Consider the following 12,358-nt stretch of genomic DNA (forward strand, 5'->3'; position numbering starts at 1 on the left):
GGTGGAGAAAGTCTGGTTATCCTCTGACTGAAGAAAAAAAATAATGGTATTTTTTTCTCTCTCTCCCCTGCTCCCACACATATACTCGCAATTTGTCAACAGTTGGTGAGAACTTGCTGCTAGATTCCACTCTGACATAGGTCAGGCGGATTCTATCTTTTACTAGGGTGGAATATGATACCTACGGCGTCCTTGCTTTAGTTTCTTTCTTTTTTAAAACAAAGGAAAATTATAGGAAAAATGCAGCAAATTATAGCAATGAATGGCTGAAGTCCTAGAGGAGAGGAAGGGCAGGTGGATCTGGGCTTCTTGTCTAAAAAGAGTACCTGCCTTTTATTTTAGAAAGAAAAAGATGACACTTAATTTCAGGTTTCTATAAGAAGGAGGGTAGAATTGAGCCCTGGATTTTGGGGGATTCCCTTGAGGAAGATGGCTCAGTGGGGTTCCTTAGATATTCAAGCTTACCTGTTTTCACCTATTGTGATGGTTGGAGAAGCCCCTTATATCTTCCAAATTCCTGTTGAGGAGTTAGGCCCAGTAAAGTATGATCCCTGTAGAGATTACTTTGGAGATTCAAGAGCAAATATATCCAAATGTGATTTGAGAACCTGCCAAATATTATGTAATCGTTAAGAATTTATTGATCACTCACTCACCCATGGATCCCAATGAGACAAACCTTGGATCCAGATCAGATAGATAGGATCCCCATCAGGATGGGGAGTGAAGACACACCTTTATTATATTAGGATTCTTTTCATTTCAAGTGACATAAAACTTGATCCTAACTGGCTCAAACAAAAAGATAAATTATTGGTTCATATAAGTGCAAAATTGTGGGGTGTCGTTGTATGTTTGAGTTAGTTATTGATGAGTAATAGATCCCCTCAACATATAGTAGCTTAAAACAGCTATTTATTTAGCTCAAAACCTGTGGATCAGCAGTGTAAGCTGGGCTCAGTTGGAAGGTTCTGCTGCTCTCCACTGGCTTCCCTCATTCATCTGCAGTTAGCAGTGGATGGGGTAGGTAGCACTGCTTCTGGCAGTTGGCTAGGATGCTTGGCTCTCCTCTACCTCATCTCTCCTCCTTCAGCAGGCTAGCCCAGGCTTTACTGCATCCTGACCAGATTCTAAGGGAAAGAGTAAGTGCAGACCATGACCTCCGCTGTCATTGCACTGGCCAAAGCAAGTCACAAGACCAGTTCGTATTTATGGGGTAGGAAATTCTCTGTCTCTTAATGTTCTCAGTGAGAGAATCTGCAGACACATTCCAAAGGGTTTGGACACAGGGAAGTGTAAAAACTTCTTTACTTTTTTCTCCAATTGATCTCCTTAAGGTTGGCTTTAGGCAAGGCTATACCGGAGGCTTGAACAATGTCATCATTCTACTCTGTTAACTTCAGCCTCCAGTTCCACACATTGGCACAATGGCTGCAGCAGTTCCAGCCCTCACATTCAAGTCTAGTGGGAAAGGACAGCCCATCTGATTGCTTACTGCTTTCAGTCTCATTGGCTAACTGGGTCTTGTGTGCCTATAACTAAATCAATCTTTGTGGCCAGGTGATGCAGTACATTGATCAGCCCAGGTCTGGCTACATGTTTCACCCAAGCACTGGAGACGAAGCCCCACTAGAAGCATAAAGGTTGAGTAGGGGAGTGATCGAACCTCAAATAAAAATTGTTGGCTCTTGCCAAGAGGAGTAATGGATGCTGCTGGTGACAGTAATAGTGGCAGAATGACAACAGACATCCATAACATACCCATAACAGAACGCAGCACATTTGCTGGTTACTTAGGCTAACACAGTAGGTTAGGAGAAGTGCAATGCATCCAAGATCTGAGCCCAGATATTCAGATCTCAAATTCTACATTTCAGCTTGAATTATTTTTCTCCTCAAGACTGAGCATAATTCTTACATGATATGAGGTATATATGGTCCTGCCTGGAGGGACTTTTACTTTGTAATAGAAATATCACCCTGATGGCAGTTGTAGTTTTTCAGGATCATCTTCTACGTGTTGTGGGATCAATACACTTTCAAATACTTGCCCATTCACCAAGGCATTATCTCCCCAAACTTCTTTGTCCCTGCTTATATTTGTCAACTTTACAATCCTTTTATTACCAGCAAAAGCTTTGGGAAGCAACAAATAAAAGCAGGGATTATAAAAGGATTCTTATTAAAGCATGCTTTCTTTGAGCACAGAGTACAATGCCTTCCGTTCTCCCCTTGTGAAAAGATGTGTTTTCTTGTTTAATTAGAACAGACCTCCATTCCATTAGAAGAGGACAAGTAGGGCAGCAGGATTGAGACTCCAGGCCCCAAGGAAAAAAAAGATTTATTTATTTCAGCTCCAGCCAACTTTAAGAGCATATTGCAACTTTGTGAAATATTCCATCATATTCCGAGATGGATGAATACATGTAAAGCACTCTGTCCCCACTGCACGGTAATTGGTCAGAGTCTCCATTTTTGTTGTTAGTTTTGTTGTTGTTGCTGTTACTTTGCAATTAAAGTCTGTGATGGAGAATGCAAAGCCAAGTGCATCAATTAGGGTCTTAGCAGGAAACAGATGGCACACTCAATTTGGATAATTCGAGGGAAGCTTAGAAAAGGATTGTTTGCAAAGATGTGAGCAGGGTTAAAGGAAACCCCAAGGGACAGTGTTGTACCCTAGAGTCAGCAGCCATGGGCGATTGTCTCACATAGAGCAGGGGTTGGCTTTATATAAGACATGGTCCATGGGCCAAATATGACTCGCTACCTGTTTATGAAAATAAAGTTTTATTTAAACATAGATGTGACCATTTGTTTACATATTGCCTGTGACTGCTGTCACATTTCAAAGGTGGAATTCAATAGTTACATCAGAGGCTGTATGGTCTGCAGTACCTAAAGTATTTACTATCTGACACTTTACAGAAAAAATTTACATCAGTGCCAGGACAAGGCAAGGGTCTTAGAGTCAGTAGTTCCTTAAATTTTGCATGCTAGCCACCGCACTTGTCTCAGCTTGATTTGCTGACTCCCAGCTTCCTGATAGGAGCTGTGGCTTTCTGGACAGAGATTCAATCAGTGCATGGCAACTCTGCAGATATGGAGTTGGGGAACACACGCCACAGTCTCCTCCTGGCTTCTAAGCCCTCATATGGCCTCATCCACTTGGAAGGCGCAGGGCCGGGGGGCCAGTTAATAGGGTTCATAAAGATCAGCCTCCTGGGGAACACAGTAGGGTGCAGAAGGGTGAAGACAGGTGGAGAGAGAGTCCATAGGGCAAACCAGAGGACAGTTGTTATGAGAGATTTGCTCCTCTATCCAGGAAAGGCACCGTGGTACCCAGTAGCCCCTGCCAGCGCTTCTCAAACTTCTACATGTATCTGAATCACCAGGGGATCTTGTAAAATGCAGATTCTGATTCTTTAGGTCTAGGGTGGGGCCCAAGATTCTGTACTTCTGACAAGCTCTGAGATGATGCCAAAGATACCGGTCCCTGGACTGTATAACGGGGTTCCAGGGGAAAGAAATGAGGATATAGCAGTGGTTATTCTAAGTTAAAATCCTGGATCTGGCATTGGTGAACTTCGAGGTTTGGGCAAGGCATTTCCTTATTTCAAAACTCGTGTCCTCACCTATAAAGCAAGCAACAATAATCATACCACCTCAGGGTGGTGTTGTGAGGCTTACATGAGATCATACATGTGAGAACTGTTGTCGCTCAGAAAGCACTGTGAAGTGTGAGCTCTTAGTATCTCCTCAGGCTTAAAGGACTGGGCTGTCTCTCAACCTGAGTGACTCTGTCCTCTCTCTGGCTCTGCAATGCCTTACACAGCAGATGTGCAGGATACCTCTTCCCCATATGCTGTGGTAAGCACATCTCAGCTTCCAGAGAGATTTACCTTGGACAACTGACAAGTGTCAGGAAACTGTGAATGAGGAAGTTTCAATCTAGACCACGTACATGTCCCTATAGGCATGGAGCTTGACAGGAGGGGTGGCCCCCAAGCTAAGGAAAGTTGGTATAAACGGTCCATGCAAAGGCATCTTCACCAAATAGGACCTGTTAAACCAGGCCACAAGCAGTGAGACCCTACTTTTTCTTATGGGATGCAGTGATAAAGAAATTACATAGTTATTTGAGAGGAACATAAATAAAGATTAATAGGTTAATGAGTTATTTTCCTTTCATTACTACACTATTGTACTTTATTATAATTGCTTTGCACTCATTTAATTAAATTTGAACTGGGGCCAACACAAGATAATTTGTTTTCCCTGTACTGAACAATGAGTATGCAGATTGGATGTACTGAAGCAGTAATCAGCCCTCTGTTTGCAACACTTTTCTACTCTGAGTAGACATTATAATTGATAATTTGATTGTTGCAGCACTCTGTGCAATATATTTTAAAGCAACATTAACATAATGGAAATTATGTTGTGAGCTTAATCTCAGCTTTTCACTGAGAGGCTATCTGGCTCCTCAGTGTAAACCAGTGAGGGTCTGACAGCCACAGATCTCACTCTGTCTCTCTATCTCTTCGTCTCTATCTCTCTCCCTCCCTCCGCTCTTCATTCCCTTCCTTCCTGTTCCTTCCTCCATCCCTCTCCATCCCTCTCTTTTCTGTAATTTTTCCTTCCTCCCTCCTTTCCTTTTTCCCATCTTTCTTCTCTGTTTCTCCCTCCCTCCCTCCTTCCATCCTTTTCTCATTCTCTGTCCTTTCTTCCCTCCTGCCATGACCATATTCACTTTCTTGTCTTGCCTGTTTTCTCCAGGTCCATCAAAGAAAGCAAAAGGATACATGGGGAGTGTGGACAGCAACCCCTCCCAGCTGCATTTCCTAATTTTGAGACCCATTCACGTCCCTGGGACATTTGGGAAAAGCCAACGAAGGCCTTTCCTGTAAACAACCAAATGAGATATTATTCAAGGTGGTCAGCACGACAGCCAGAACTACATTTTGTGCCGTTGATGATTGTAATGGATTGATTTGCAAGGCGGTCATGCGCTCTATTTTTTTTAATAAATTTTATTTATTTATTTATTTATTTATGTATTTATTTATTTTTGGCTGTGTTGGGTCTTTGTTGCTGCGTGCGGGCTTTCTCTAGCTGCGGCAAGCGTGGGCTACTTTCGTTGCAGCACGTGGGCTTCTCATTGTGGTGGCTTCTCTTGTTGCGGAGCACGGACTCTAGGAGCGCGGGCTTCAGTAGTTGTGGCTCACAGGATCTAGAGCGCAGGCTCTGTAGTTGTGGCGCACAGGCTTAGTTGCTCTGCGGCATGTGGGATATTCCCGGACTAGGGCTCGAACCCATGACCCCTGCATTGGCAGGCGGATTCTTAACCACTGCGCCGCCAGGGAAGCCCTGTCATGCGCTCTTTGAGGGCATTTCTGCAAATGTTGGCAGATGAAGAGAAAGCCATTGGTATCGCCTTTCTTCCCCTGGAGCTGCAAACACTTTCTTGAAAAGATGCGCTGCTTTTCTTTATGAATACATTCTGGAAACGAATTCTCTTTGGCCCAAGGGTTTCCTGTCCCACAATGGAAACTCGTTGTGAGGTTCTGTTTAACGATCCCAGGCCAGAGATCTTGGGCACAGGTGGGAAACCTAGTGCCCAGGTGACTTCTGTTGAATTTTCATAACTCTGTAAATATTTGTTTCCGTATTTGTTTTGGGAGGAAGACCACCTGTGAGTGGTTGGAAATTACTGTGTTTGTTTTGGAAGAACTTGTGGAGGGGATTTTCTGAGTGTCCTTTGTCCTCCTCTAAACTGTCGGGACCCTGATTTTTTGCAAAAATCTAATATTCTTTGAAGAAAAGCCTGTCCTTTAATCTCTTTGCTCTTTCTGAGGCCTGGGCACCCACACTCGAGTCTCCTGTTAGATTTTCAAATGATCTGTCAGTGTGGAGAATGTCCCAACAAACTGCACATGCCTCCGGAGCAGGCAACTTTGGGGGGAAGGCAGATTTATCTTGTAAATGTGCTAAGTTTCTCCTGTGAACACTTGAGTGTCAGAGCTGGCTCTGAGTGTCTTGTTTCATTTTGGTTTTTTCTCTTCTCTTTTATGCTTTTATTTTTCATAGAAAATTGAGCCAGAACTTGACTTATTCTTTTTTATTTATTTATTTTTGGCTGTATTGGGTCTTCATTGCTGTGCGTGAGCTTTCTCTAGTTGCAGCGAGCAGGGGCTAACTCTTCGTTGCGGTGCACAGGCTTCTCGTTGCGGTGGCTTCTCTTGTTGCGGAGCACAGGCTCTAGGCGCGCGGGCTTCAGTAGTTGCAGCACATGGGCTCAGTAGTTGCGGCATACTGGCTTAGTTGCTCTGCGGCCTGTGGGATCTTCCCGGACCAGGGCTCGAACCCGCGTCCCCTGCATTGGCAGGCGGATTCTTAACCACTGCGCCACCAGGGAAGCCAGAACTTGACTTATTTACACACCAATTACGCAGCTGAGAAGCAGCACTTCTGAGTTTTACTTTTTCCCTCACTGTCTCCCTTTTTGTTTAGGGAATACATCTTTTGGTCTCATTGTCATGAGATAGACTCCTCTCAGCTGGATTTACTGCTCTAATTCTTTACTTTTATTTTTTACAGAAAAATGGCCAAGAGACTTAAGTATTTTTATATTTTACCCCCTGTTAAAAAAAAAAGAAAACCAGTGAAGAGAGAACTCCAGTTTGCCTAGCTGGAATGTGCTGCTTCTTGTCGACAGGGGCTGTGTTAGAGTTGAGAAGCCCACAATTGGGATGTGGTCCCAGCCTAGAGACACAATCCCAGCTTCTTGCATCAGTCTACCCATGGCTCCAGAGACATTGCTAAGCCTGCTCCCGAACAAGGACCCGAGGGTGGATTCGTGGAGCGCAGGTTTCAGGTCTTCAGGTGGTCAGCAGTTTTTTCCCACCAAGGGAAACCACAGCAAAGAGCCTCTCTCCAGGTCCCGACCGTGGATTCCTGGCACCTGCAGCCTATACAAACATCATAGCACTTTGGGATATTCAGCTTGGCTCTGCAGTTTGTATCTATCATAATATGGTTCCTAAGACAAGGATTCAAGTGCAAGTAACTTATTTGGAGATGATCCCAGGAAGCACCAGGAGAGGAAGCAGGGAATGGGACAAGGCAGGAAGACAGCCAATAAATGATGTGTCATCAAGCCAGTGGGCAACTGGGGCTCAATCCTCTCAGGGGAACTCGGAGAGCCAACACAGAATGTGCATGCAGTTATCTCACTGAGGTATGAGGGACCCGGGGTATTTTTATAGCAGCCCCTGTCAACCATTGCTTGAGGACTGCTCCCTGGGTTGTGGTGGGTTGGCGGGGCATTAATTCTGAGGGATTTCTGCCCTGCTGAACACGCGGGCAGAGCAGGCTTTGGATGCCAGAGAAGGATCTCAGATGAGTTGCAGAGGCTGGCAGTTGGAAGGTGGGTCCCTGCAATACACGTGAACCACAAGGCTAAGGCCTGAGAGGACATGGGTGGGTGTCAGCAGCTTCACTCTAAACTATCTCATGTGTGTCTATTCTGTCTGCTCCCAGACGGTGAGCTCCATAGTGACAAGGGCTGGGCTCATGCATCGGTCTGTGTTCCATATTGCCCACCTGGGTAATCCTATGTCTCCTCCATTAGGCACTCATGGTGGGCGTAATGCTAAGCACATCCCAGGGCTGGCTCTACCAATCCTCAAAACAGCCCCGTGCGGCTGTTATTACTTCCATCTCAGGTGAGGCTGTAGGAGTACAGTGAGTTAAAGTAACTCACTAAGGTGGTAGTCAGGGTAACCAAACTTGGGCAGCTCGGCCCCAGAGCGTACCCTTTGGGATGCTGTGCTAGACTGCTCCTCCAGCTTTCTGGTTGGAATCTGAGTCTAGAAGCTCTAGAGACCACTGCTCCCCCTGCTATAGCTGTCATTTGTTGACTACTTCTCACGTGTCTCATCCTAAAGGAAATGCTTTACATTCATTCTTTTGTTTTAATTTTCTCATTCCCATTTTGGAGCTAAGGACGGCAAGGTTCAGAGAGAGGTTAAATCACACAGCTGGTGAGTGGAAGAGTCTGGCTTCAGACAGAGGCACCTGCACAACAGATACCAAAGCCGTGACTTCAGGACGCTGACTGTCCTACCTGGGCCCCTGCGGTGGGGAGTGGGCAAGGGATGAAGGAGATCAAGAAAGCAAGTTACATCCCCTGATTTGCCCCAGAGAAAGCAGGTGGGTCAAGGGTCAGACAAGAAAAGAGGGTCATTAAGAACATCAAAGACCCCCTCTCTCTCTCTGCTTCCTATCAGGAACGTGGCACAATCAGGTTGGGCGGTTGCTGCTTTCTTTTAATAACCTGTGATAATATCCAGAGTGTTTCACAATCTACTTCCCCTTCACCTGGTGTAGTGGCAGGGCTCCGGGAATGGAGCCAACCCTGCCAAGCCATCAGAAGCTATGCCTCCAAAACTCTTGGTCAGTACTTGAGACTAACGACACAGCAGTACCAAGCCCCACAAGGTGGACTTTGGCGGTTGCATGCGTTCTGCTCCTTGCGTGGGGGCAGCAGCCAAACCTGACCAGGTGCACTGTCATTTTGGGGTTGCTGGAGCCCGCCCGAGGAAGGGGGTACCCGCCTGTGCTCCTCTGAAGGGCATGCTGAGCACTTGCTAGGGCGTGCCAGGCAGGTTCTTCCTCTCTCTTTTCTACACTAGCTCCTTCTCCCCTTTTCTTCTTCATTTGTCTCTCGCTTCTGCCATAGCCTTTCCAGAAAAGGAAGCCCATGTGGTCGAACAAGACCTGCCCAGGAAATCAGGAGACCTGGTTGTAACTAGCGAAGAACGAGGGATGCTGATCTGAGCTACGAGGTCCCAGCTCAGTGCTTTGACTGCCCACCAGCCACGCAGCCTTCTTCCACTCTTTAGATTTCAGCCCCCAATCTGCAACACAGGACACATGCACCAGATTATGGTTTGCAGCCCTTTTAAAAAGACAAGAGAACTTTTCTTATGCTGTTTACTGTTATTTTTGAGCCTGTTTTTTTTTTTTAGAGTCAGTGAACTATGCTTAGTTTTATTTTTAAAAAAATTTAAAGTTTTTATACAATTTATTTTTAAATGGTAGATTTTATATTTAAGAAAATTCAAGATCATTGTCATTCCTTGAAAAATCAAATCTGGCCACCCTGGACCTCTACACATGCATGCCAACTGTCTGTTGGCCCTGAGATCTGCTGTCCCTTCTAGGTGAGGCGTGTACTCCCCACCCAGAGCCCACTCTGTCTTACCATCACCCTACTTCTAGGTTTGTCAGAGGCTGGGGAAAGGTAGAACCCCAAAGAGACATCAGATTCTCCTAAAAATGCACAAGGATAGGGAGTTTCCATGTCTGTGCTTTTACTGTGTGAGAAAAGATTGAAAACAAATTGAAAACACAGTTTTCAAGGTGTCCCCACACGTGAGAGCTCATGGGTCCTCCAAGCCGGAGAGGCACAGCAGCCAGGCTGTGCTCTGCTTCATTGCGTGATGAGGACCCCGAGGCCCAAAGAGGTGAAGTGACTTGCCCAAAGTCACAAAGCTGCTGACTGTCAACATGAGAGTTCCAACTCAGATCTGTTCATTCCTGGCCCACTGCTCCTTCTCTACCAGGAAGTCTCTCACCTCAATTTGAATACTACCTTACATTTCCTCACCCCCTTATCCATTGGGCTCCTCTGATGACTCGGCAGGTGTGCAGGGCAGCTGCTACTAAACACATTTCAATAGATGAGGAAACTGAGGCAGTGAGGTCAATTGGCATAAAAGCAGAGTAAGCAGTTTTCTTGGTGGCATAATTTGAAGGATAACGGGAAGGGTGTGTGTGTGTGTGTCTGTCTGTCTGTCTGTCTGTCTCTCTCTGCATGGGGTAATCCTAATACACTCCCCCCACCCTTTTTAATGGAGGAAAAAGGGACAGGGAAAGGAGAGATCCAAAAGTACCAAACACCAATCTCACTCACTTTGCAAATTTGGAAACATCACTTTTGGATTCTGTCTCCTTTTCTCCCTTCCTTTCCTTCCTTTCTTTTTACTGTGTGAACAAAAGAGTGATCTAATAGTATTTTAGATTTTCAAAATGCTGCATGGACTTCTCAGTTATCCTTGTCAAAATCCATAAAAGATAGAGTGGGATGATGAGATCTATTTCCCGAGCAGGATATTGAGTCAGCAATGGGATGAACAAGTCCAGGTTCACTCAGCAGCTTAGAGATCAGGCTGAGCGTAAACCCTGGGTCACATGGGACTTCAGAGTGAGGCAAGCTTAGTCTCTCAGAAGAATTATTGCTTCGGTTTTGGGAGCATCTACAATGTGCCAGGTATGTGCTGGGTACTTTATAGACAAAAATCTCATAAACCCACAGGATGTTCCTAGGACAGCCTATGGCCATCTCCATTTCACCATTAAGGAGGCCGAGGAGGGCCAAAATGCCCAGAATGCTGCCCAAGGTCATCCCACAGGCCTGGGTCTGAAAGCCCACGTTCCCTCCACGACGTTGCTTTTTGCAATAGAAAAAGAATTGTCCACAATTCTCTTCCCTCCACCAACAATCCTATGTCAGGGTCTTTCCTTAATCCCTGCATCCCCAGTGACCCCTCCTGGGTGTTTGGGGGTGTCCTCCAGGTCCTCTGGGATTGTCTGAAGGTTAAGTAATGTTTGGGTCATTTTGCTACTAAAGAAGCTTCAACAATGTAAAAGGGAAAACAAAACCCTACATCGTAGCTAATCGTGCATGGGTTCTCAATTCAGCTTAGGGTTGTCAATTTTAATGTCTCTTTGGAAAGGAGTAGGGCTGGTTTAAACTGAGTAACAAACATTTATTCAGGAAGCAGAAAGCCCATGCCACACCCTCGACATGCTACTAGGAAAGAGGGACTAAACATTAACCAGAAGGCAAATACGGAAACATCAGAGGGCTGGTGCACGGAGCAAAAAGCAAGGGGCACTGGATAACAGTAGTGAAGCTCGTGGCCTTGGAAATCAGCCAAAGCCTGGGTTCAAATCCCTCCTTTGGCACTCACTAGCTGTGTGGTTTTGGGCAAATGACTGAACCCTTTTTAGCCTTCATTTTACTGGTAAATCTGGGGTGAAAAGAATGTATTCCTCTGTGACTTGTGATATAGATTAAATGGTATAATGTATAGAACATGTTTGGGAGACTGCCCTGGCATTCTTATGGGCTCCATCAATGAGAGCTCTTGTTATATACAATTAAACTGCAATTAACCTATTTTCAGGCTCTCTCCTCTAGAGTTTTTTGGTTTTTTGTTTTTTGGGTTTTTTTTTTTGCGGTATGCGGGCCTCTCACTGCTGCGGCCTCTCCCGTTGCGGAGCACAGGGTCTGGACACGCAGGCTCAGCGGCCATGGCTCACGGGCCCAGCCGCTCCGCGGCATGTGGGATCTTCCCGGACCGGGACACGAACCCGTGTCCCCTGCATCAGCAGGCAGACTCTCAACCACTGCGCCACCAGGGAAACCTTCCTCTCAAGTTTTTTGCTATATTCATATTTCAAGAAAAGGTCACAGCGGGGTTTTTTATTATATTGTTCTTTTAAATTTTCTAGAGCGTGTTTTGTGGCCCCGACAGATTCAGGCTAAATCGCCATTGTAGGATATCTATCAGCTCTCGCAATAAGAATGGCTGCCTTTTGATGAGCAGGTGAGGCTATGCAAGAAGCAAAGAAAGAGAATGATGTGTCCACTACACTCTACTTATGGAGGAAAGATGGTAAACAGGAGAGCAACAGGTTTTTCGAAATCTATGCAGAACAGACTTTGGGGAGAATGCCAAGTGTTGATTAACCCTGGTCCCGGTCCTGGGTAGGGGCATCCCGGTCAACTGATGTCATGCAGAAATGGAAACTGGCAGAGATTGGAAAACAAGAGTCACAAGACTTTGAGAAAATAAGCTCCTGGTTCGTAAGAGGCAGGATGAAAGCTGACACCAGCCATTCCTGAAAAGAGAAAATGAGGGTATTCGTTGGATCAGTGCGTGGTATCTGTGATGAATGCGGCGATTCTGGCTGTGTACAAAAGTCTACTGTGCCATTTTGGATACCTTCTGATGAAAAGGATATTGTACCATTCGTGAGGCCCAGTGCAATACAGCTGAAGTGATCGGGGCCCACACAGAGCCGTGGATAGTTTAAAAGGGGAGTGAAATCAGGCTGGCGTTCTCCAGGAAAAGGCAGATTGAGAGGAGGGTATCACAGAATGACACAGCATTCTGAAATGAGAACAGAGAATAAAAGCTACAAAGGCTATTGGAGTTCATGGGCCTTTCTCCCTGCCTCCCTTCCACTTCTCCCTAATCCAAACAAGGCAGGGCAGTCTAAAAGAATT

Source organism: Monodon monoceros, unplaced genomic scaffold (genome assembly GCF_005190385.1).
Source record: "Monodon monoceros isolate NGI ecotype Baffin Bay Population unplaced genomic scaffold, NGI_Narwhal_1 Super_Scaffold_10, whole genome shotgun sequence".
In the NCBI taxonomy this organism is placed as follows: domain Eukaryota; kingdom Metazoa; phylum Chordata; class Mammalia; order Artiodactyla; family Monodontidae; genus Monodon; species Monodon monoceros.